Genomic DNA, 25,701 nt, shown 5'->3' with positions numbered 1-25,701 from the left:
TTCCTGCCTTGCTATAAAACTACCCGCTTGCCTACCTAGAATTGTGACAGGCCGCCAGGACGGTGGGTCAGTGTGTGAAGCCAGTAGGAATTCTCTCAGGACTGCAGGTGACACTGGAAAGTCCTGCTGCGGGATAAACCTCTGCCTGCAGGGGGAGGACGAGCCCTAGGGGAAACCCAGGGAGGCAGCTGGCAGGGGCCATTTGTAGGCACTTTAATAAAACTATTGTTCTCATGGAAAATGTTTCGATAGTAATGACTAATGTGCTATTTACTTGAAAATCTGTAAATTATTGGAAAGTCAAAAAGATTGTAATTAAATAAAATAAAAGATACCCCCACTATGCCGGTGTGTGCAATTCCCAGCTGGGGCTCTCACAACCACGCGCAGTGATGGAGGCTGTCGCAGCGCCACTGACCTCCAAGTTCAGGATGCCACGGTCTTAACTTCGGGAACAGAGGTGTAGAGGGGCCACCCAGCTGTCCAGCAGCTCCACACCCAGGGGCTGCCCCAACTGGCCTGTGGCTTGGAGGGTGCCCTGAACAAATTCACTGCTGCCCTTCGGGCAAGCAACAGGCCCTGGCCCAATGCTCCACCAGCACACACCCCATTGCCAGTTCTTCCTGCTCAGTCGCTTTTCACCGTCACCTTCTTTGCAATGTCCCTGGAACTGGTCTACCAGTTTCTCATTTTCCTGATAAGCCCCTTCCATACTCTGATGAACACATCCCCATTTGGAAGTTTATTTCTAATATTAAATCCCAGGACATCATCTTCCCTTGGTTTCACCCCATTACGCTCGTTACCCTTTGTACCTGCTAAACCCTTTTTTTCCTCCAGGGTATCAGTCACCTTCACACATGTGACAGTGATATTCTTTTCCCCGCCCAAGCTCCACATATTTCTCCCTCGAGCCTCTAAACACAGACTGTTCTCGGTGACCCGCTGCAGTCACTTGGGTTCTGCCTTTCTTTTCCATTCATGTAAGTGCTCCCAACTGAACGTAGGTGGCCCACTTCTGTTTTTTATTTATTTATTTTTTTAGGCGAGGCAACCCTTGGTTGACCTCACAGATTGCAAGGACCTCGTAAGCTTACAATCCCTTATTTTTTTATTTTTTACGCCTACAGCACCTGGTCTTCCTAGGTGGTCTCCCATCCAAGTACTAACCAGATCCGACCCTGCTTAGCTTCCGAGATCAGACGGGATCAGGCTTGTTCAGGGTGGCATGGCCACAGACAGGTGGCCCATTTCTGAAGGAGCTCCGAATCAGGTAAACCCATCAGACTGGAAAATACAGCGAAGCCTACCATTCCCAGGCAGTTGAAGTGCAAAACTAACCACAGAAATAGCCTGGAACCACTTGACATTGAAGGTGATGATTCAGCATTCCCACTGGGGCGTGTTGTCACCTATGATAAACCCACCAGCCGCATTGCCTGTCACTCGTGCTGGATTTTTCAGAGTGGCGTCTACTTGGGCGATGGTGGGGTTGAGCATCCATTGGCTCCCCACAGGATGCATTTTAGAAAGTGAAAGGCAAGCTGGCTTTTGAGCTGTAGTGCTCGCCGCCTCATTTGGAAAGAAAAAGTATGTCATGCTTTTGTTTCAGTGAGATGCTTGCCTCACATGTTAGGCATTTGTGGTCCCCTGCTCATGCAATTTCTTCATTCTGTTGTGGCTCCACCCAGAATGATTGCTGCTGGTCCTGGGCACACTGTGTGACAATAAAACCCTGCGCAGTGTGGTGCTCGCTGTCAGGGGGCAGGCACGTGGAGCACCAGCAGGGCAGCAGCTGGTTTGGACTCCAGCACGGCTCACGTGAATTCCCACGAGAACCCACACTATCAAATGGAGCTGCAGAGGTGGTTTGAAGATGGAGTGAAAGATGAAGGCTGCCACAGCAAAGTTTGGGGAATTATATCCCAAGGCCACGAGTGGTTGTTGAAAATCATTGCATATGGGCTGAGCTCCTGAGCCAATTTAAACCACTCACAAAGGTCGTGTGGATGACTGTCTCACACAGCCTCTTCGCAGAATGGCACACTAAGAGGAGTAGATGTAACTATGCGTGCGGCAAGGCTGTGAGGCTCAGGTGGACCATGTCACACCCTAAGCTCACTTGCAGCAGCAGTGTCCACATGCCAAGAGAGCCATGCTACCACTTGCAGAGCCAGTAGCTGCAAACTGCCACCAGGAGCCACTTTGGTTTCAAACTGGATTTTCCCATGAAACGAAAGCCCTCCATCTAATGGCATCTGTGGTCACGGGGCTCAGTGGGACCAGCACCAGGTCTGGACTGTCCCCGGAGATGCACTGTCTGACACAGGAACCGTCTAGACTAAAGGCTGCAGGATCAAAACGCCCTTGTGCAGGCCTTTATCTCGAAGTCAGTCTAATCGATGATATGTTTGCTTCAAATGGAAGCAATGACCATTCGGGTGGGGGGGACCACAGAGGGCTCCATCCTCACTCTGGGTGGTGCACACACCCTCCGGCCTCAACTCCTGGATCTCTGAAATTAATCTGGACACCACGGGGCTCCTGGGTCTTTTGCCCTATGATTTCTACAATTCCTTACAGATCCCACCAGCATCTAACTTTATTATATGTAGGAATTCAAATGTCTGTCTCCATTCCCTGCAGGCACATTGTTTCACTGTGGCAAAATATACATAACATAGCATTTACCATTTTAAGCATTTTTTCTTTCTCTTTTTTTATTTTATTAAATGTACTGGGGTGACATCGGTTAATAAAATTATATAGGTTTCAAGTGTACAACTCTATAATACATCATCTGTACATTGCATTGTTTAATCACTTTTTAAGCCTACAATTTAAAGGCATCAAACACAGTCAGTCACGAAGCTGGATAACTGTCACCACCATCCAGCTCCAGAGCATTCTTATCAGCCCAAACAGAAAGTCTGCCCCGTTAGACACTCATTTCCCCTCCCACTCCACTCCTGCCCCTGGGGACCTCGATCACACTTGCTTTCTCTTTGGATTTGACTACCCTAGATATCTCGTATAATTAGAATGACACATTTTGTTATATTCAACACATCATCGGCATTGTCCGGATGGAGCAGTATTGTTTCTTTGATGCAGGGTCCCCCTTTTCTGTCCTGCTCTGGGTAAGTCATATGAAAACACAGTTGGCCTGAACAAGTCTTTCACAGGTTTGCAAGTGGAGGTCAAGTCCAAACATGTAATTGCACATAAAGCACATGAGAAACGACAGGGCTTGCTGTTTTGGTTTGGTAAAAGACACACTTTTAGAACTGGTATTTTAAAAGTCATTTCAGTAGTAAAGTGAGCTAGGCTGCTGTCTCCCACCCCTGAGAATACGCTGCACTCAAGTCTTTTCTCGCCACTGAGCGAAGTTACAGGAAACAACAGGAAACCCACTGCGGACCCCGCGTTGGTCCCCGGTGACCGTAAGCAGAAAATACAGTGAGTAACTCCCTTGAGGATAGGGACTGAACTTGATCGCTTAGTGTTCAAAAACTAAACAGGAACAAACAAAAAAGAGAGGGAAGAGAGAAAAAGAAAATGTTTTTTTGTGTGTGTGTGGATAGAAAAGGCAAGTTTTTGTTTTAAAATTCATCTGTTAATACCGAGAAGTGTTGATAAAGGTAGTGTCATGTCACTTGTTTGTGACTAAGAACTGCAAGCATCTAGCTGATTTTCTTGACTTGTATACTACAAGATGAGCTGTAGCATCACAGAAAAATTAATGGCATAGGCAAGCAAATACAAAATACACATTTCATAGGTAAGCTTACATAAAATATTAATAGGTAAGCATGTATGAAATACTAGTGTCATGCAGTAGGTATGAATATGAAGGTAAAAATTACTGACCCAGGATTAATGAGCACTGTTTACTATATCACAGCACAACAAAACATGTGAGTGGTTATATGACAGGGCTAATCTGAAATATAATTCTACATCATTTTTACCTTAGATTTGAAAAAGCCCAATGTTGACAAAAATGGTTAAAGCTGACCAGAAAAGAAAAAATGAAAGTCACACGCTGAATTTTCATTTAGAACTGGGCAAATGTCAGTGAGTTTTCATTTCTGCACTCCCTCTTTTTAGGGTTATTGCACAATATCCTTTTTTGACATCGAAAAGAAATTGAGATTAATCAACTAGTAGTATTCCTCTTTTTTAAAAAAAGTCTCAGATAGCTCGTATATATACATTAGCTATATAAAATATACAACATATAAGATATATAATATTATTCCAATAACCAAGGAGATTTATTAACAGATTTCCCAAGAAAAGGGAAAAATCCAAGCAAATTCTTTACTGGGCATAATTTGCTTTAGGCTCTCTTGGTTATCTGGAGGGAGAGGTTAGGAAGGGTATATATTTATATATATTTACAGAAGAGAATGGATTTTCCAGACTGACGACCAAACACTGAAGCTCTAAAATTACACCACCGAGGTCCCTACTGCTTCCTCCTGTGGACAAAACCCAGCAACAACCCTGTTCGGCCCAAATGAATGCTGTTTGGGGCTGGGCAGGCAGCTGGCCACACCAGGGCCCGGCTCTGAGTCCACGCCCGCTTGCCACGAAGGATTTTGTAATCACCCAGTCACTAGACCACACACCAAGCAAGGAGTGATCACTTAACAGAGAGAAAATGACTCTGTTTAAAGTGAAAACATCGTCGACGTTGGCCTAAGGCTGGTAAAACGACCTTCAGAAAAATTTCAAACTGAAACAGATCAAATTTGTTTTCAATCCCTCCAAAAATGCAAAGTGTCGCAGGTTGTACTGCGCCCATGAGGAAATCCCAAACTCACTGATTGAAACCCCAAAACTTAACAGCAGGGCCCTTGAGAATGGTGCTTAGTCCTGTCACCTTTGCTTGTAACAGTGGCCACACTGTCACGTCCCAGTGACAGAAGCCAGGCATGTATGACTTCGAGGACCCTGAGGTGGGTGTTTTATTTCACACACACCCTTTGCCATGAAGTGTCGTGGCCGAGTTGGGGTAAGCATGCTCCAAAGACACCAGTGGATCATAGTTTCAGCTCCCGTTAGCCTGTGAAAGCCACAGTGGGGGCCGCAGGTCTGAACCGACTGCGGGAGAAGGCAGAGGGACGATGCTCTAGGCCCTGGCGATGTGGGCGCAGTCTCGTCTAATGAGTAAGACTGAAATCAGTGAAAATGCTCAGCATTCAAGAGCAGGGTGACTTATCTGCTCCGTAACCACGGAGCTCAGCCATCTAAGAAAAGACAACAATTCATGAAAACTGAGTCCAAATAGACAAAAGTAGCCCAACGCTTTGGGCAGAACATTTAAACCTGACTTGACTTTTGGGCTTTCATCTGGATCCATTCACAGACTGGGCAGGGGTCTAGCCCAGGAAGCATTTAGATGCTTCCTTGCTGGATTATTCCATATACTGACAGGCCTGACCTCGGTGGATACACTTCCTGACTCTGAAAAGAAAATAAAATGTTAAAAATCGGAATGAATGTCAAATGTCTACATGCTCAGTCCTGGAAGGCGCCATGTGCTGGTGAAGTCTGTGCCCCCAGGAACAAGGACCACTGCGTCCCGAAGACAAGGTGGTCCGTTCTGCGAGCCTCAGGCTTCTCTCAGCTCTGCCATACAAGGTTCTTCATGCAGGGAGTCAGCATGAGAACTGTGCCCTCTAGGACCTCTGTTCTAGCACCAGGTGAATGCTCGCACACCTGACATAGCCAGATCTCCCCCACACAGGGCTGGAACCAGAAAAGATGGGATGTATACTCCATGGACCCCCACTGTGCCAAGGGCTTTGCCCTTCTCCGGTGCAGACAGCAGAGGAGTGGCTGATCCACTCTCTGCCACTTCTGATACTAACAACAGCAACAGTTCGAAATGGCCTGGGCCCCAGGGTAGGGTCCACTTGCTCAGCCACCTCACTCCCTGTCGCTCCTGCCCAGGCCCACACTCCCGTGGCCACCATGGCTCTACTTTCCCCTTCTAGTTCCCAGCGCTGAGTTTCACTCAGTAATAAACACAAGAACAAAAAAGACAGAGGGTGCCTGGGACAGGGCCCTGTCTGGGGTTGTGTGGGCATCAGCCATGGGCCCAGGTTTAACAAGAGCAAAGACTGGGAATTTTGATGACTCGGGTGGGTGAGAACTACAAGCCTTGTGATGGTGGAGGGGATAGTTGGTGTATCTCTGGAGAGGGCAGGCTCCCTTTGTCCCCAGCTCCCTGTCTAGGGCCTTGGGTACACTCCAGAGCCGAGCCCTGCTCCGTCCCCAGCCCTTCTATTTCCTCAGCTCCCCCTTCCTGAAACTCTGCACCCCTAGTTCCTGCCTGGTACCCTTACTACGAGAAACCCAAGGAGGTGGTACCACAGTGGGGACAAAGGCAAAGGCTGGGGGCCTAAGACTGCAGACCTGGTTCTGTGAGCCCTCACATAGGAGGCTGTGAGGACGGAACAGCCCTCCAGTACAGCATCAGAGCAACCGCGGTGGCATCACGCAAGACTGACTACACTCCTCAGATGGCACATCCCAGGCTTCCCCTCCTAGCTGTTGGCATCCTGCACCCAGCTCACACCAGCCAAGATGTGCTGGGCCCAGGCCTGGGAAGGCAGGGTTGCTTTTAGGTTCTTGCCCGTGTTCTTGTCATTTTGTCATAGGTCATGAAACCAAGTATCGGCTGCAGTGATTATGAAAGTCATTCCTTTCACAAAAGAGAATAAGATTCAGATTTCCATAACTTGTTCAAATGGCAACAGACCAGGGTTTAGCTAATTAACTGCCTAAACATAAATAAAGGTTTGCAAGTTCCTAGTAAATTGTTTGCTCCTGGTTCTCACACACACACACACACACACACACTAAAACAGCCTTGTGTACTCAGCATGGGGAGCAAAGAAGAAAATACATTTTCCATAGGAATGGACTTATTTCCACCCCCTTAAAATTCTACAGCTTGGTTCAGGACAAATAAAGAGGAAATTACCGGAATATCTAAGCAGGCCCTCTGGTCCTGAACCCAGCGGGAGACAAGCAGCTAAAGAGCAGACACAGGCAGCTTCCCCATTTCTTTGCTAACATCACCACCTACAGGGATGGCTTTGAACAGGGTGGCTCGGGGTGGCCCCAGAGCCCTACAAGAAAAACCGCCTTTAGAACAATTGCACCACATTTTTTTCGACTTCCTGTTTATTAGTATTTTATCTAAGAGCAGAGCAAAAGTCTGTATAAACGGGGGAAAGAAAACAAAGCACGCACTACAGTGCCCTCACACAGCATCGTTCCAAACGCTACCTAATTTTGATTTTTTTTTTTAATCGAACCCACTTCATGTCTTTAAATGTCTTTGGTGACAGAGGTTAAGGTGAAATAAAGAAATTCATTATATTTTAAAAATTATATATATACATTTTTTAATTTTAAGTGGGCTTTTTTCTGCACATCTGCATGACAGTATTCATTTCTAATGGGGAAAAGTGAAAATATTTTATCAGCAGGATTTTGCCTTTTGCTAGACGTGCCCACAAAAGCAATGAAAATACAAGTCTCCCGTAATATCTGTTGCTGAGCTTGGTTGCGTTGGAGGAGAATGAGGAGGCGAAGGCCATTCCCGGACGCAGAGGTGGACAAAGCGCTGTCCCCTGTGTTTTTCTTCATAGTAATAGGACCCCAGCTTGGGTCACTCCAACTGAGACAGGAGGCCATTGCTGAATCACGGGTGACTTCTGTGAACCCCGCCCTTCTTCCTTAACCCGACCCCACATTATTCTCTGGGCTTTTTCCCTACCCACACTTTGCACAAGGCTCAGGACCAATGAGACTGAGGTAACAGTGACTGAATGGCCACAGAACTTACAACTCGATGGCCACATTTCTCTGGAGAACGGCCTGGAGTGTACAGTCTGTCTCTGTGGGTGTGTGTCCATCAGAGGCCCAGCTCCATGGATTCCTTCTCTATTTTCCTCTTGTCCTAAACGTCACAGAGTCTTTTATTTTGAATAATTCTAAAATTATGTCTTCTCTACTCAAGGGATCATCGACTCAGGGAACTGCCCAAGATTTTTTTCTATGTGCCAATTATCAGGAATTTTATGATTATTTACCCTCCGTTTCTGGTTCTTTTGTGACATTGGCATGTACAGCCTTGCCTAGGTATTCCTGACACCCATAACCTCGTTCATGTGACAATGAGGACAAATAAGAAGAGGTCTCCTCTTGCATAGGGTCACAAGATGCACGACTGGCAAACAGGATGACCTTTACGTGATACATTTCCGCTGGGGGAGGACCTACTCCTTGGGCCCAGAGTAGACAAAACATTTCGTCAGTATCGGAAAGTGTTTTTGAAGCAATTCATTGGCTCTAGCTAAACAACACGCAGACAAAAATCAGAAAGACAGAACTCCTGCGTCTGCTTCACCAACAGAAAATGTGGATGCGTCGCTTAGGAAAGTCCTCCACAAACACGAAAGATAGCTCTCTGGGCCAGTGAGGAAGGAGCTGGACACCTGGCACCGGGAGCCAGAGTGGCAGGGAGGGAGGTGGGAAAAGCGAGGGCAGACAGTCTGTGCACAGGAGCTGCCTTGCCTCCAGCTTCACACTGGGCTCGGGAATAATGGACATGATGCTCGATTTATAAGGGGCTACCTTGGAAGCCGCTGAGGTCCCAGCCAGCCTCCAAGGCGGTAGCTGCTGGGATAAGTCATACATCGGTGGCTACTCGGATATCAAGAAATGGCTCCTTTTGCTCACCAATAAGTTTGCATTTAGCAAGTCACCTGTGTCACTGAGTAACACCTACTGGACGTCTGCGGTTTGCTTCCCTGCATCCCATTCTCACCCCCAGGAGAAGAGTGAAGATAAGGCAGGTAAACCCGTCAGCACACCGCAGTCCTGTCCCCAGTGACTGGCTCAGGGGTAGACACATGACCTCGGCTCATCCAAGCAGACTGAATCTCAGCGCTTTGCAGAGAATGCTGGGACAAAAGCTCTTTTCTGTTGGATTCGGATGGGGAAGGGCTGCTGGCAGCCACCTCGAGACCATGAGTCTTGAGTCTGTTTGAGAAGGGAGTCAAAACAGAAAATGAGCCACAGGGAGCAGAAGGAGACTGACCTGTCTCGGCTTCCTATGGGCGGAGTCCATGCCAACCCCATTCCGAGATTGTTTTCTTACATGAGATGATGGCAAGTTCTGGATTTGGCTTAAGCCACTCTGAATTGGGCTTTCTGTCACTTTTAACCAAAAGACTTCCAACTAAATCAGAAATGCCTCTGCAATCCTAGGCTATCCTCCCCTAACGGGGAGGGTCCACAGAACGTGGGCCCTTCGTGATGTACCTGGTGTCATTCAACAATCATCTCACTTAACTAGACACAGAAACGTGCCCCAGAAGTCCCCATAAAACCCAGTGGAGAGCAGTTCTGTTAGCGCCTCCGCCCTCAGCGAGATGACACCCTGCTCAGCGATGGCCCTCAGCCACCCGGGGCACCTCAGACACACCTGTATAAAGAAAAGTAAAGCAGACGAGAACGCGTATGGGAGATAATAGAAGGCCAGGTGAAGTGGTTTGTCGAAAGAGAGCAGGCCAAGGAACGACAAGGGACTAGCTGATACCATCATTAGACTTCTATTTTCAACATCGTTTCTCATTCAACCATTTTGTAAAGCGCCAATCCCTTCTGCCCCAGGAATTTTATTTTCTTTTAGGCCCAATATTCTTTGCTATGGAATCTAACCAAGTAGGAGAGAAGATAACACTTGATGAGCTCAACACATAAAGGCTCTTGATTTTCATTTTATAACAAATCATGCTTATAGGTTTCTTGGCATCATTGCTTTCTCACTGAGGTTCAGAATCGCTCAGCATAATAAGGGCTTTCAAAGGCGCTCACACATTCTAAACTCTGAAATGACAAGAAATAGTAATCCAACTTCTATCGAACTATATATTTTTCAAATGTTCTTTTTACTGTACCCTTCGATCCGCTTCACAGACACAATCCTAATAGGAAGGGCATCTGCTGAGGCTTGACATCTGCCCTCTCCTGATCTTGTGTTCATTCATCATCATGCAGCCCTGAGCACCCATAGAAAGGGCTGTGACATTGAACCTAGAGTCTAATGTGACACCAAGATCCACCTGAGCCAAAGACCAGGGAAAGAACCCACACTAACCTACCATTGATGGTGGCTAAAGAGCTGAAGAAAGCCAGTGGCACTGACTCCAGTGGCCAAGTCAGACCGGGCAGCCCACCAGAGCCGGAGGCTGCCCCGCCACTGCTGCCCGTGGGCTTCGCCGTTCCCGGCCTGTTCGGTCTATGAATGGATTCTGATCCTGGAAACCTCAGTTCAGCCTCTCTTCACTTCCCAGGGAAATATCAGGGGCGCCACACCCCCTGGCTGCAAGCCTCTGTTTGGCTCTGGGACATACCATGTCCCACTGAAATCTCAACCCCGTCACCCCAATCCCACCCCCTCCCCTGGTGGAACTAACTCCATGGGTGTGGACTCTGACTCCTTGGAGGCCAGATTGTCCTCTCTCACTTCACATGTGAGGGGAGCTGCTCTCTGTCCAATCAGATTAGAGCCTGTGGCCTTGTCTCCAGACAGAATTCCAACTTCCTGGTCCATCAGGGTCCACCTGCCCCTCCAGCAGAGAGCATTGACATAATGAGAAGGAAGAACCCCGCTTCGTCTCGCCAGTGCTGTTGGGTGTCTACAAGCCCTTCGCCAAGCCTCCTTCTGGTTCCCAGTCCTGGGCCCTCCCACTGGCTCAGAGCTCAGGGCTGGCCATACCAGTCCCCCTCCAGCATTGCTTTGGCCATGGAGGTCCCCTGTGCCTCCAACACTGAATTCAAATTCTCTACCCAGGTTGAGAAAGACCCCATGGCTTGCTTCTATCCTAGCTATGCAACATTTTTTCCCTCCCACCCATCTACCCATGATTTTATTCAAAAAAATACACCGGGCACTTGTATTATGTGCTAAAACTACCATAACAAAGCACCACACACCAGGGGCTTAAACAGCAGAAATTGATTTTCTCATAATTCTGGACTCTCACAAGGCTGAGATCAAGGTGTTAGAAAGTTTAGTTTCTTCTAAGGACTCTCTCCTTGGCTGATAAATGGCTGACTTCTCTCTGTGTCTTCACATGGCTGTCCCTATGTATGTGTCTGTGTCCTAATCTCCTCCTCTCATAAGGACATTGGTCATAATGGATTAGCACATACCCGAACGACCTTATCGTAACTTAATGATCTCATTACAGGCCCTTTCTCCAAACGCAGTCCCATTCTAAGGTACAGCAGTCCTCTTTTATCCACGGTTTTGCTTTCTGTGACTTCAGTAACCTATGGTCAACCGAGGTCCAAAAATATTAAATGAAAGTTCCAGAAATGAACAATTCACAAGCTTTAAACTGTGCGCCGTTCTGAGTGGCGTGATGAAATCTCACAATGTCCTGTTCCACCCCCTCCAGAACAGGGATCATCACTTCGTCCCCATATCCACCCTGTATATGCTCGCCAACCGTTAGTCACCTTGTAACTGTCATGGTGGCAGTGCTTATGCTTGAGTCACCCCCATTTTACTTAGTAACGGCCTCAAAGCACAAGAATAGTGATGCTGGCGATTCAGATACGCCAACAAGAAGCCACAAAGTGCTCTCTTTAAATGAAAATGTATGTGTGTCTAGGAGAAAACAGTGTAAATAGAGTTGGTACTGCCTGCAGTTTCGGGCATCCACTGGGGGTCTTGGAATGTATCCCCCATGGATAAGGGGGCCACTGCACTGGGGTTAGGACCACAACAAATTTGGAGTGGGACACAATTGCGCCCATTGCAAGCACCAGTGAGAGGCGCCAAACCAATCCTTGGTTTTCTATCTAAAAGCCACCGGAGAGCAGGAAGGCCTCTGGCTTCTGCACGGCTTGTCTCTGCGTCTTTCAGGTGAGGACTGCCGAAGTCAGAGGGCTCCAAGACGTGATTTGTCACAGCTCACTGGGAGGCTTCCTAGTTCCAGCAGTGACAGCCCATCAGCACACCCTGAGGAAACAGTCTCCCAAGTGTGGTGATCTTACGTGAGCCCTAATCCACATGTGAGAAGTGGAGCCCTAATCCACATATTCCTGTGTGAGGCAGGAATGGTTTCCTCACCAGCCTTAACCGCATAACACGGGAGTGACATCTAGAGAATGAAAAACAACCAGAGTCCTTTAAACACGATGATCTTCAGGCGCGACCCTTCCTGGCTGAGCTAAACACCAGCTCCTCCTTGAAGACCCCCGGACATCACAGACACAGCCTTTCAGGTTCTTCTCTTTACCCCCAAGTGCATCATTCACAGTGTGGCTTAGTGACATGTGCATTCTGGGACCCCCGACAGTCTGGCTTCAAATCCAGGCCCTGCCACCCACCTGCTGTGTGACCTAGGACACACAGATTTTACGAATTTTTCTCATCTGTAAAACAGGGATCATATAGGACCTCGCTCATGGAGTATGTGAGGTGAAATGAGATCAGACCGTCCTCATGAGTAACTGGGCCAGAACCTGGCACACATTTGGCCCTCAGGAAGTGGAGGTGTCGATGTCACATTATCTCTCACAACTGTCTGCCCTTCCAAACTGTGAGCTCCCCAAGGACAAGGTCGCTAGCCTTTAGGGTGGCATGGTGCCTGAGTCATAACCCCCCAGGTAATGTTTGTGGAAATAAACACATGTAATAACCCAAGTCTAGATTTAAATACTGGTTTTTCCTTCTTATTACAAAATGCAACCAGAAAAGTAATACAGACCAGTTAAAAATGTTATGTTAACCAAAGAAAGCCACCCCCCCTCCCCACCCTGCTTCTGTCTTTCAGACTCATCCATAGGTTTCCAGGGAAAACAACCCCAAAATGCTTGATAGAATTACATGCGTGTAAATTTTCTTCTCTTCAATGTCCCATAAAATAAATACTTTAAAATAAGAAGTGGAATGTGAAAGCCACGCTCATCGTAGTAGAATGAAAAATAGCCCCATCGTGTTCATCCTGGGGCCAAGTGAACAACGACCAAAATTGGTCACTGACAATTCCTGGAGGACACCCTACTGGCAGCACACTGTCACTTCCTCATGGCCCTCCTGTCCGGTGACAAGGCCAATCTCAGGGCTATGGCCCTCATCTTCTGAGCCTGAGTCACCCCCCTACACACACATTATGATAGTAGTTATATTTTTATTACCTGGTAATTTTTAAAATATATGTAAAAAAAATGTATATTATTTGCATGAAACGAGCTCCTATATCATAGAACATAATTCCAGAGTCATTAGTTATTTAGTAAGTTGTAGTGGCTGATGGAGTGCAGATGGAACCCAGAGTCCCTGCGAACGGCCCGGGTTCACAGCCTCCAGGGTGGGGAGAATGTTCCAGAACACGCCCTTTGTCCGCCATCGAGGAGACGAGCCAACTGCCGGCCGAAGACAACAGAAAGGAACACAGCTGCAAAAGGTGTCTACCAGGAGTGCGTCCTCTTTACAGCAGAACACCTGGGACTGAGAGCGAACCTTCTTCATATGAGAAACTTTCGGGGTTATCACCCCAAGGCACTCTGTCACTTCAAACTCAGCTAGCCACACATGACAGAACTATAAGCTCATGTGCCTGTCAGGTTCCCATCAACCAGAAATGCCTTGCAGCACCTCAGGGGGACAGATCCAGCAAGGGAAGGGGGGGGTCCCCAGGCTCTAGCCATGCCCCCAGACTCCAACCGTGCCCCCAGGCCCAAGCCCTCCTGGGAAGTAGGCATGGGCCACGCTGGCCCCAAGTGTTAGGCTGTGGAGCTCTCATGCTGACTCAGACCTGACTCTCAGGGGGAAGAAGCAGCGACTCTTTAAAAGTGATTTAGCCACTTTTCTGACTTCCCCGTCATACTTGATAGGACCGCATTGAGCCAGGCCCAAAGGTACGGCAGGAGAAAAGGGAGCTGTGTGTCTCCCAGCTGAAAGCCGGGAGCCCACAGGCCTGAGCTCGGGGTGGAGGGTTTGATTCTGGTTCGCACTCATCCCCCACTCCCTCTCCCTGCCCTCCACCTGGCTGTCCCCCTGCCCCGTGGGCGAGTGGGGAGGGCACCACGTGTCCATGGGGGCGTCTGTGGGCGACAGTGACGCTGGGAACCCAGGCCCCACCCACACGGCCGGGTTTCAGTTTCACCATTATGCAAATTGCTTTCCTTACCCACAGCGCCCCACCCAGCCTCACACACTCACTCTACTCTGACGCTGGTGTGCACCCAGGCCAGCCAGGCCCGTGCAGCACATTTTATTTAAAACGCCCAGGTGCAACTTTGAAACAAGATTCTCCTTTCCGAAGGGCAACCCGAATATAAAGTGATGAGTTAGCAGTGGTGTCGGGAATAACAGCGGAGGCGCACTCCGAACTCCAACAGAAACGGAGCTTTGAGCAGCCCGGGAACCACACCGCCAGAGGGAAAGGGTCTGTTGCGGAGGTCTGGCCCCTTCAGTGGGTCAAGGGGAGAAAGGCCCCACCACCCGCAGGGGCCTCCTGGGGTTTAGGAAAACAAAAGTCTGATTTATATTCGAGTCACATTCTAGAAAATGGGGTGTAGAGTCCTTTTTATCTTCATTATGGATGATTCATTAGTGATTTAACTCAAGTTTTTTGAGGTAACATCCACTCAGACAAAAAAATCCCCAACCAGAGTGTCAGTAAAACTTGGGGGCGGGGGGAAAGCTGCCGCAAAGGCATGCCTTCCTGTGCTCTTATGTTAAATAAATTATTCAGGGATATTTTAATGTGAGTTGTAGATCAGAATAATGCTTTAAGCTATAATCAACGTGATTTCACCCATGAGACTCATACTCTGGGTGAACGATGTTGAATGTTTTCCTAAGAGATGCCCAGGGTTTTCCTCCACAGAGACACTGAGGAGGTTCGCAGAACCCTCACTTCTATTTCCCTCACAGACCTGTGTCCTTGGGCCACTAATATTCAGTTTCATTTTCAAGGTGCGTTTGCGGGGTGTGGGAAGCTCACAGCTGCAATGAAGTGACTGATGACTCTATAAATTATCCCAAGTGGAAAGAAAATCTAGTTCATTTATATGAAACTCTTAAAATAATTATGAACTAAACTGCAGGGGGGGTACTTTTATAAGACAAAAACTGCCAAAGAACAGACACTTCTCGGAAAGCCCCGAGCCGAAAGGAACCCCCTAGTGACTTGTCACCAACTAAAGCTGAATCTGACCATGGCTGAGAGTCGTGCCCTTCTGCCTTCACTGTGAGACAACCACAGGTGACAGATGAGGCCTCTGCTTCCTTGGAGGGACTCTGAGTACACTCAGAGGCCATTCCTGCCTCTGTGAGAGGTCATGGGTGTGAGGCCAGGTGTAGGACACCTGTGGCTGCACAGCTGACGTGCCCGGCTATCCACTAATCCCTGCCAGGCGCTGAGTGCCTGAGTGTCCCCATGTGTCAGGTTTGAAACCAGGAGATACCACCATTGCAGGTGATAAAACCAAGGCTTTGGAGAACTTAGGGAACTTGCCGTGGTTGGGAAAAAGCCAGAACTCAAGGCATTTGTTTTTGAACCCTGCATACTATTCGTCTTTAGAGGAACAAAACAACCAGATGTACAAGTTCTGCCCAACTTCTGTCCACCATTTACTCGAGAACGCATTCGCCAGCACAGGTGGACTTCTGGCTGTCAGCCCTCCTGGCCTGTGGGTTAGTTCTGTGCTGTGAGATCGGCGGTCTTGTTTCCATACACCAGAACCATGTGCTCCAACAGCTCTGTCAATAAAAGTAACCGATGTCTGTGGGGGAAGTGGATCTTGCCTCAGGTCTCACTCTAGTGTCCTGGCCTGCAGAGAGCCTTAGGGTGGAACATGGGACTTGGGGTCTCCTTCCCACTCTGCAGGGGACCCCTGTCCTCTCCTTTCCCTTCCCTTTGAGGAGCTTGGAGACTGTCCCTCCACCACTGTGGGCTGAGGGACAGGAAAAGTGCCCCTTTCATCCCCGTGGGGACATCAGTGGTCTTCATGTAAACATCACAAAACATTGCGTGCTGGTGTGCAATTATGGGACCGTCAGTTCTCCCAGTCCCAAAGTCCCACAGGGGAGGGTAAAGGAGCCTTTGCTGGGTGCTGGGGGGCCGTCCCTGGGACATGCCCTCTGTAAGTGAATGTGTCTGAGACCAGGCCCAGCCAAGAATCTACTCTCAAGGTGGGAAAAGCCTTCACAGGGACTCCCATTAGCCCAGCCGGTCAGGGTCACCTGGACAGCTCGGCTGTGGTGGCAAATGATTGATTCTTGTGGACATGCCTGCTACCAAGCTAGCAGAGAAGGTCTAATAGATTAGGACTTCATTCTTTGTGATCGGGAAGATATTTCAGAATCTTACACCAGAGACTGCCAGAAAAAAATCAATCACTGAAGACAGAAACAATTAAACAGAGCTGTCTGCAATGCCCTCCTCAACTCTGCCAAGGTGGATTCTGAACATGTCAGGGGCGACTGTAATAGGCTTTAAGGAGGAGGAAGAGATAAAAGTTGGAGCAAACCGAAGAAGGCTCAACTGCCAACTGCCTAAGAAGAAAGAGAGCCCGGAGGGTGGGGTGGAGGGAAAGGGAGACATGGGGTGAGGCTGGGTCAGTGGAGGGCCCCGTGCCGGGGACATAAGGAGAGGACACGGCAGTCGACGTCCTCTTACTTCTCAGTGCACACAGGGGCTTGGAGCCCGCTTGGGGTCGAGCCTCGGCCTGGGCACCCAACCCCAGCTTTTGTGGCCATTTTTCAATCACAGTCAATACAAGTAGATTAGGCAATTTCACCACCTGCCACAAATTCCCATTTTTTAGTAGAAAGTTAAACTGGAGCATTCAGAATAATTTCACCTCAAATAAGTCTTTAGGAGTGTAAGTGTATTTCCATACAGGTATGTATTTGCAGACCTGTATGCAAGTACAACTGTGCAAATAAATGTTATCTGTACACACAATCCAGTGATGGTGCTGGCTACATGATCTCAGAAAGTCAAGATTAAGGAGTGTGTCGGCCAGGACAGGCTGGGCCAAGCCGCATAACAACTACCACCCCCACAGCTTAGCAGCTTATCCCATCAAGGCTCCATTTGTCACCTGCACCGCACATCCCACACTCTCATTATCTTGCCAAAGCAAGTATTAGAGTCAGGCATACCTTCAAAAAGGCTGGGCAGTTACACTCCACCATGTGTCTGCAAGAGAAGAGAGAGGGTGCCGCAGGCCACACTAGAGACGGAGTGACAGGTGGAGACAGGGAGACAGCAGCCCAGAGACCCCAGGAGGACCGCGTCCGAGGGGCTGAGCTGCCCTTTCTGAGCCCACTGGCGCTAAGTGTTCACTATACATCTTCGTACTAAACCCTCACAACCAGCCTGGGAGGTGAACACCATTAAAACCCCATCACAAATGAGAAAATGGAGGCATGGAAAGGATAAAAATTTTCCCCAAGAGCCAATGGCAATCAAGGGGCAGATTTTAGACTCAGACCCAGGACTCTCTCAGCCCAGGCCTGGTTGCTGTCCTCACTTGCTGCTTTCAACAAAGTGGGCTCCAGCAAGGTGTGCCCCTGGGGATGGACAGCTCAGGAGGGCTCGGAGGTGTCAAACATTTACTTGTCCCTATGAGGAGCAGGACTGGAGACCCACAGAGACACTGTCACCATGAGTCTCATGGGAAGGGCGAGAAGGAAGCGCGGGGAGCAGGTGGCAGGGAGGCGGTGCCACATGTCGAGGAGCTCAGTCTGTGTTCCTACCGGGAGCCGGACGGCGCCCTGGGATGCACTTTCTGGAGGGGCCCATCTTGCTGGGCCTCTGGAGACAGAGAGCTTAACTGTGGGAGGGAGAAGGTACACCCTCCATGGCTGTGTTCTCCATGTTCTGTGCTGGGCAGGGCTGCAGTCAGCAGAGTTCTGCAGAGAAATGGGCCAATGGAGAGGGAGGAGGAGAGCTTTGCCTGAGGGGATCAGCATATACAATCGTGGAGGCTTGGCAAGCCCAGATGTCACAGGGCCAGCCGGCAGGCTCGAGACCCTGGAAGAGTTGCGTTCGAAGATGTCTATTGGCAAAATTTCCGCTTCTTTGAAGGACCTTAATCTTTTCCTCTTCCAGCTTTCAACTGATTAGATGAGGCCCACCCATGATGAAGGGTCATCTGCTTTACTCTGTGTCTACAGATTTAATGTTAGCCTCATTGAAAAAATACCTTTACAGAAGTATCTAGAATAATGTTCAGCACATATCTGGGCACTGTGACCTAGCCAAATAAACACACAGAATTAAGCATCACTTGGATGATGAACAGCACAGGAGGCACCTGAGGGTAAGGGTGGGGATGGAGGCGGATGAAGAAAGCAGGTCCTGGCTCCCACCTCGGTGACCTGCAGCCCAGCCAGGCTCTTAGAGCCGCCACACTGGGCTTCTCATGTGTTCAGAAGGCATGATGGTTCTGATGGCCACAAAGGGCAAGAGGTGACTCCATAAACCCCGAACCTTATGTTGGCCCCTGAGAAGGTTCTGAAATGCCAAAAATAATGTTTTATAAAGCCTCAGAAAGGAACGGAGAGCCCCAGGAGCTGGTAGGCGAGCACGACCAGTCACATCTAGCTAGTCTCACTTTCACATGGCATGGTCTCAAGATAGGTCAAGGAAATACAGGGAGTAGTGGGTCTAGACTTCAGCCGGGCGTGCAGAAAGAAGTATTAGAGGTCAAGGTGGGAAAATATGTCCACTAACAAGGTTAGCAATTTCACAGTTGCTTGGCTGACCCAAGAATTCCAACGGTGTCCCCTGGAGAGCCATCTCTCTCTGGTCACTCTCCAGGCCTCCTTCTTCAGCCATCCTGTCCACCCTTTCTCAGTGGCATGAAAACACTAGTCTGTGTGTTTGTCAGACCTCCTGGGGGGAAAGTGCATATACTGACTCACAAACAATACTGGCAGACTGACAGCGTCAGGTTATGGCTTAAATATTCCAAAACAGAGTTGAATAATGGTAATATGAGGTTATGTACCTTTGGGTGCAAAAAACCCTAGTTCCACAAATTTAGAGTACAAGAAACTTGACTTTTATAGCAGAAATTAAAGAGGAAAAAATTGTATAGGCTTTTATTAATAACAAATGCAATACTAACAAAACCGTACCATGGCCACCAGCTAAGCAAAGGCCTCCAAGGGGCCTAGAAGGGTCCTGTAAGGTGGGAGGTGGGGTCCATCTACTCTGGGCTGGTCAGACCTTTCCTGAAGCATTTGCTTCTTTCTAAGATCCACAGGTTTAAAAGGATGACAGCAGCCGAGAGCATTCAGGGGGAAGTGAGGGGACGTGTGTTAGGTGTGAAGTAGTGGAAGGAACTTTGGACTTGGGACTCTCAGAGGGACATGGGAACAGATGGCTTGAACTGTACCAAGCCTCAGAATGTGGGCCAGGAGTCAGCAAATTTCCAATGAACAGACTGGATCAGTGAAAACCAGAATTTCTCTGTTACCATTTACCTCCACCCCAGTTGGATGCTGAGCCCTTGGGATGCACGTTGAAGCATACTAACTTCCCTGACTGGTAAGTGGAGGGCTGGGAATCCCAGCCCTGCTCTGTGGGCTCCAGTGAGAAAGAACCAGCGCTCCCCAGGGAAGGTTCAAGTGCATTATAGTGAGCATCAGAGAGAAGAAAAGTTGGGGGGATACTTAGGCTGTTCACTCAGCTATCTTCACCCCAATCAATTCCTATGTGAATAGAACATGTGGAGAAATTAAGGTCAAAAATTGCAAAGTGAAATAAATAAAACCCAAAAATCCAGGCAGAATACAGGCCAAAAGCACCACTGAAGATAGCTGACCCTTCGGAGGATGGACATGTACAATTTGAACTTGAAAGCTGCATGGAAAAGGCCAGTGGAAGGTGGGCCAGCTGGACACCAACCCGTCTGCCCTCAGAGCTGCCTTGGGTGCAGGAAGTGCAGCTGTGAGCGTGAGGCTGGGCCCAGAGTGTCACTCGATCTCAGAGCGGAAAGCAAGGCTGGTCAAAGATCAGGCCGACCAGAAGCGCTGCCTTTGTCAGGGGACCGAATAGGTCTGGCTGTTCGGCCCGCAGCATGGCCCCTATTACAGGAATAAACTAGGAGCTCCTGCAAACATGAGAGCCATCTCACCTGCTTGCATTTGGCCAGAGATCAGAATCTGCAGAGATGAAAGTGGACTATTTGAAACCAGAAAGGGATGTGATGCTGCAGCTAGCAAAAATCTGAATCGAGAGCTACTGGATTCAAAGCTGGGAAGCCAGCCATGAAGATGTGAGGCTAAGCCTGCCTCGCCTTCAGAGTCAAGCACCGTGATGTCAGCTGGATGGACACTTCACCTAGCTAGTTGCTGTGGAATCCATCCGCTGATGTCAAAGATACATGGAAGGGAGTATTGTAAATGCATTACTGAAAACAAATTGTCGTGGGCTGAATTGTGTTTCCCTAAAATAGGACTGTATTTATCGATTGGGCCTTTAAATAGGTAATTAAGGTAAAAGGAAGCCATCTGGGTGAGCCTTTACCCACTGTGACTGGTATCCTTATAAGAAGAGAAGACTAGGACATGTGACATAGACCGAGAGATGACCGTTTGAGGACACAGCAGGAAGTCGCCAAATGCAAACCAAGGAGAAAGGCCTCCAAAGGAACCAAACCTCCCAACATCCTGATCTGAGACTTCCAGCCTCCAGAACTGGCAGCAGACACCTTTCTGTTGTTTAAACTGCCCAGGCTGTGGCATTTTGTTATGCTCCCCACTCCCCACCAGCAAACGAATGCACATGTCAAAACCACTTTGGATTTTCTGCTTGGTTACGATCGGGTGTAAGTAGTCCAGGTTTTCTCTGCCCTGGGCCATCAGACACAACTGCAGCAGCCCTAGCCTGCAGGTGCTCAGAGGGCCCTCGACCCACGCAGTCTCAGCCAACATGCGAACTCTGATTTCACCAAGCTGAGTTCTACTGTCCTCCCAGTGGAATCCTAAATAATAAGGAAAATGGTATAGAGCCAAGATTTTATGACAGCCCAGAAGCATGTGTGTGCACACACACACGCCCCCCACAGAATTAGCTAGGGACAAGCCATTGAATCCAGGTTGACCCTGTAACAAGTCTATGATGGTGAAAAAAGGCACCCAGCATCACAAAAGGAAAGACCCCAGAGAGAAGGTTTGGAGCTTTATTAATGCTGTAATGTATGGCCAATAAAGAATAGTCCAAACAGACCTGGCTCTGTAAATCAAGGAGATTTTCTTGCTCTTTGGAACCAGCAGAATTCAGCACTCACTAGTCTGCCTGTCCTGGAATCATGGCTTTCCACAACATTGCAGTCGTAAATAAAGGGCTCCATGCATGATTCAAACAAGCCCTGTGGTTTAGAAGTCACCATTTTTCTGCTTACGTTTCAGTTTCGAAGCTCTTCTCTAGGAAAAGCTTTTTCAGGCCCATGGTGCACGTTATGGATGCATAGTAGAGTGACAAATTATGGCTGGGTCACATTGGGGGCAGTGAGGGTTAGTCTCACTCTGGCTTCTGTCGGGCTCCAGTATAACCCCCAAAAGGAACTTCAGCTGGGTTTCGAGCAATATCTACCCTGGCAGAGGTGTCTGTCCTGACATCTTTGCCGTGAGGGGCATATTTATGTCACAGCAGACCTGAGCAAAGCAAAGCCACCTTTCCTGCTGAATTCTGACCCTCTACCTCTGCGATCATTTGCCAGAAAGACACTCCCAATGCCCTCCCATGCACACAGCCTGGGCTTGCCCACCTCCACGCCTTTGTACCTAGAGAGCCTGTGTCACCACCAGTGCACCTCCAAACACACCTGGCTCCCCAGATGTGGGAGTGAGTTCAGGTTCAGCCCCTCCTCCCCACCTCAGCTCACGTGGCCCAATCCCCTCTGTGGCACTGTTTCTTCCTCCCCATGTCGTCATATCTCAGGTTTTACTCTTCCAAGCTGATAAGCTGTCCCCACCAGGATTCCTTTCTTATCCGTGGCCGCATTCTATCTATGCCTATAGTGTGTATTAAAATATCTGTGGTTTTTCCCTTCGTTCAGATCTCATGACTTCCTCATCGCACTGCGGAGATGCTTCTCTGAGAGGATTGTGTTCTTGATCACGTAAGACAACAGCCACATCTGCCTTTCCAGGTACTAAACACCTTCCAGTCTGCCCTGGTTACATGCCGGGATGGAGGGGTTAAAATCTCACAGGCCAAATGTCTGTGTCTGGGGACACACGTGAATGTGTGCATGGGCTGAGGCTGTAAGAGGGGGCTGTGCAGAGGGCAGAGGCTGACCGGGTTTCTCTGGCAGGGGTCTGCAGTTGTTGCAGAGATCCACACATAAACTCCGAGGCTAAGAAGCGTCATTTCTCAGATGCTCCCTGTCTCAGGAGCAAATATTGGGTCCCAAACCCCGTGACTTCCAAACCACAGGGCTTGTTTGGATTATCATCTTGGTTTTTATTAAAGACTTCAGTGTGTGAAATCATGAGCTTCCAGGATGAGTGAACGAACAGTGGACATTGCCGGCTCCATACGACTCTGACATTTGCAAGCCAGCTCCAACAGGAATGAGCCTTATTCACCGCACATTAGCTGGTGGCATCCGGGTTTTAGCTCAGCCAGTAACGGTTAGCTGTCCATCAGAGCAGGGGCTAGCCTATGCTCCCCCCCGACACACACACACATATACTTCTCCCAGACACCACGCCATCTCCAACTGGACCCCTGGCCAGAGGACCTGGCCACATTGCAGTTCTCAGCTGGGTGTGCCAGCACAATGCAGTCCTGGCATGCAGGTGTCCCCGTCTGTTTTAGGTGGCTGCTCAGCCAACACACACTTGAGGAAAAACGGGGGAGTCCCTCTGTAAGATTCTTAATGCTTGGGCAAGAGAAACAACTTCCACTCACTGCCCACCCCTCACATGGTCATGGGCACTCCCCTGACCCAGCTATACAGACAGGCCAGGTGTGGCCATCTGCTCTGACTTCTTGAAATATCAGTAGTGACATGGGCTTCCGGTAGTCTCACAACTCAGCCAGTTCTCCTCTCTGCCACTACCCTGCTCGTGGCTTTTGGGTATCTGCTCCATTGCCCGCTATGGCCTGGGCCACCCCTTCCTGGCCATGCTAAGCTTCTGCGATTCTGAGGACAGGAAAGGGTATGCGTGTCCAGTATGTCTCCACCTTGATTCTCCCACAAAGCTGTTTTCCTAAAGGTGCAATTCGCCAACCTACCTCTACTCAAAACATCTAAGTGGCGTGCAGACACACACATGCACACACAGACATGCAGATACACAGGCACACACTGGCACACAGACTCACAGACTTACAGACTTTTAGCAGAGACTGCCTGCTGTATGCCATTTCGGCTACTTATGAAGCATGACCAAAGGCTCTGAGAAGTCCTGCAGGGAAAAAAAAAAAAATGCCATTCTCTTGGCTGGCCCTGGATGGCCCAGCCTATCTTTGACTGAGGGCTGTGTGGACACAGTGCTTATTATGGCGGCACTGGTCACTTGGTCCCCTCCTACCCCTGTGCCATCTTTATGGATGTTGACACACTACGGACAACTGACCCACAGGTGGCCAGAGCATAAAAACAGCAGAGCGCCGCCTGCAGCTGCACGTCCTGGGTGTTCCATTTGATAAGCCATCATGTTGGCAGAGCTACCAGAGTCTAGGGACCCTTCAGCACACATTCCCCAGCCTGAGCCCCATCAGCCCTCCTTGGCTGGAAACTGATTAGTGACATGCGGAAGGAGAGCCCACTTGGCAGCCGTGGGTGCAGGAGCTGTTGGCAGGGAATGCAAGTTGGCATCCTGCCCCAGTGCTTTCCTGACAACTGACCAGTGTTTCCCCGACATGGGTGCCTGAGCCCGCAGTCCAGGTGGTGGTGGAACTCCCGAGGTCACACAATGCCATCTGCAAAGGGAAGGCTGGGGAGTGGCAGGACACAGTGGGGTGGTGAGAGAAGGATCCAGAACACGACATTCCCCCAGGGAGGGGATAAAGCAGGAAGGTTGTCCAGCAGCCCTAGAGGGCCGTGGAAGTGTCTCAAGTGGAGACAGAGAGGCCTCCCACTGCCTTTCAGGGGAAGGGAAAGTCTGAGCATCGATGGCGGCGCACCCGAGCGTCCTGCTAGTGCCCCTCTCTCGGTGGGTCCTTTTAGTACAGAGAATGGCCAAAGACCTGACTCACATGGCTGGAGATCTTGAACTGAGCAAATTTCACCAAAAATTCCATCCTGGCGTCGCATTTCTCTAAGCTGCTTTTAGTACATTTCATGAAGCATAAAGCAGGGAGGGATAGGCCAAGTCATAGAGGCACCTCCATTCCATCTCCAAAAGGTGCTGCCATCATACAGGACACCCTGGAGCACCGTGCTCGGGGACTGCAGGCAACGTCAGGCTCCCAGGAACCAGCTGGAACATCAGCAGGACTCAGGCTGGCATGGTACACGGGGGCAAAGTGATTGCGGCCCTCGCTTGAAAGCTGGCAGGAACTCCAGTGGTGACCACAGAGCACTGACACGCATGGGGACCTTCTGAGCACCTGTGCAGGTCCAACACTGTGCCGGACCTATGAGCAACAGTGCCAGGGTCATGACGGTCCCACACTAAAGTCTCTCCTGTGGCAGGACAGAAGTCATAGCACTCTGGACAGCCTGGTGGCCCTCTGGACCCCTCCCCAGATCCCTTCCCCAGATCCCCCAGCCAGCTTAGGGGGCCTCTAAGCACCCACTTTGACTCTACCTCTATGCTTTGGGGATTGAGCTCTTTGTAGGTGCTTCTACTCCTTGAGGTTATTTTCATTGATCTGCTGATTTGGGCCCCAGAAAAATCAGGTTTCCATTTCTAACTGAGTCACATGTCTACTTTTCACACTTCAGGTCATATTTTCTCAATAGGCAGATGTCCATTGGAGCCCAGTTGTCCCAGGGCCCATGCATCTGCCCATGCATCTGCCCGTGGTGGCGTGGGCAGCTGCCTTCCTGTGAGCTGATGCCAGCTGGATCCACTTATTCTGAGCCCCTCCCCAAACTTCCTTCTCTCCTCAGCTCTGCTGTCCCCCGACTGTCCACCCAGCCCCTCCCTGTTTCCATCTCGTGTCCCCTAAAAGTTCCAGCCCTCAACCTTGAAGTAACAGAGCATCTGAAAGACAGAGACACACGTCAAAGTGCTCAGCTCCACATCCCAATCAGAATCTCCTAGTCAGTCTGCCTTCTCTAACACCTCCAACGTGAAATTTATAAACTTAGAATATATTCCCAGCAGGGAAAGGTCACCTGCTTAAGGAGTGGTGCCAGGAAAATCTGTCCATTTAGAGGAAAATTAGATCCTAAATCCCTGTGGAATTGGTATTCCAAACCTCAAAAATAAAGTTACGAAATACCAGGAGAAAAAAATCCATGAGAATATTTTTGTCATCTGTGGGTGGGTATAAACTTTCTAGGCAAGCCAAAATCTGGGTGTCAAGAAAATAATAACAGCTCAGACTACATAAAAATTAATATTTTTTGTAAAATAAGATACAGCAAAAAAAAAAAAAAAGAAGTAAAAAAGCACAGACTGAGATAAAATGTTTGCAGCATTTCCATCAAAGATTTAGAACCCAGAATGTC

General features: G+C 49.1%; 1 long non-coding RNA gene and 1 pseudogene across 1 annotated transcript in view; both read right to left on the bottom strand.

Annotated features, from left to right (window-relative positions):
• LOC112477845 overlaps positions 1-25,701 on the bottom strand; it is a 56,982-nt gene that overhangs the window by 18,132 nt on the left and 13,149 nt on the right. The gene's annotated exons all lie outside the window — the stretch shown is intronic.
• On the bottom strand, positions 1,122-1,240 carry LOC112477873 (annotated as a pseudogene).

This window comes from Pteropus alecto, unplaced genomic scaffold, assembly GCF_000325575.1.
Source record: "Pteropus alecto unplaced genomic scaffold, ASM32557v1 scaffold223, whole genome shotgun sequence".
NCBI lineage: Eukaryota > Metazoa > Chordata > Mammalia > Chiroptera > Pteropodidae > Pteropus > Pteropus alecto.
Note: the sequence above shows the minus strand (reverse complement) of the source record. Positions and strands in the feature narration are given on the sequence as shown.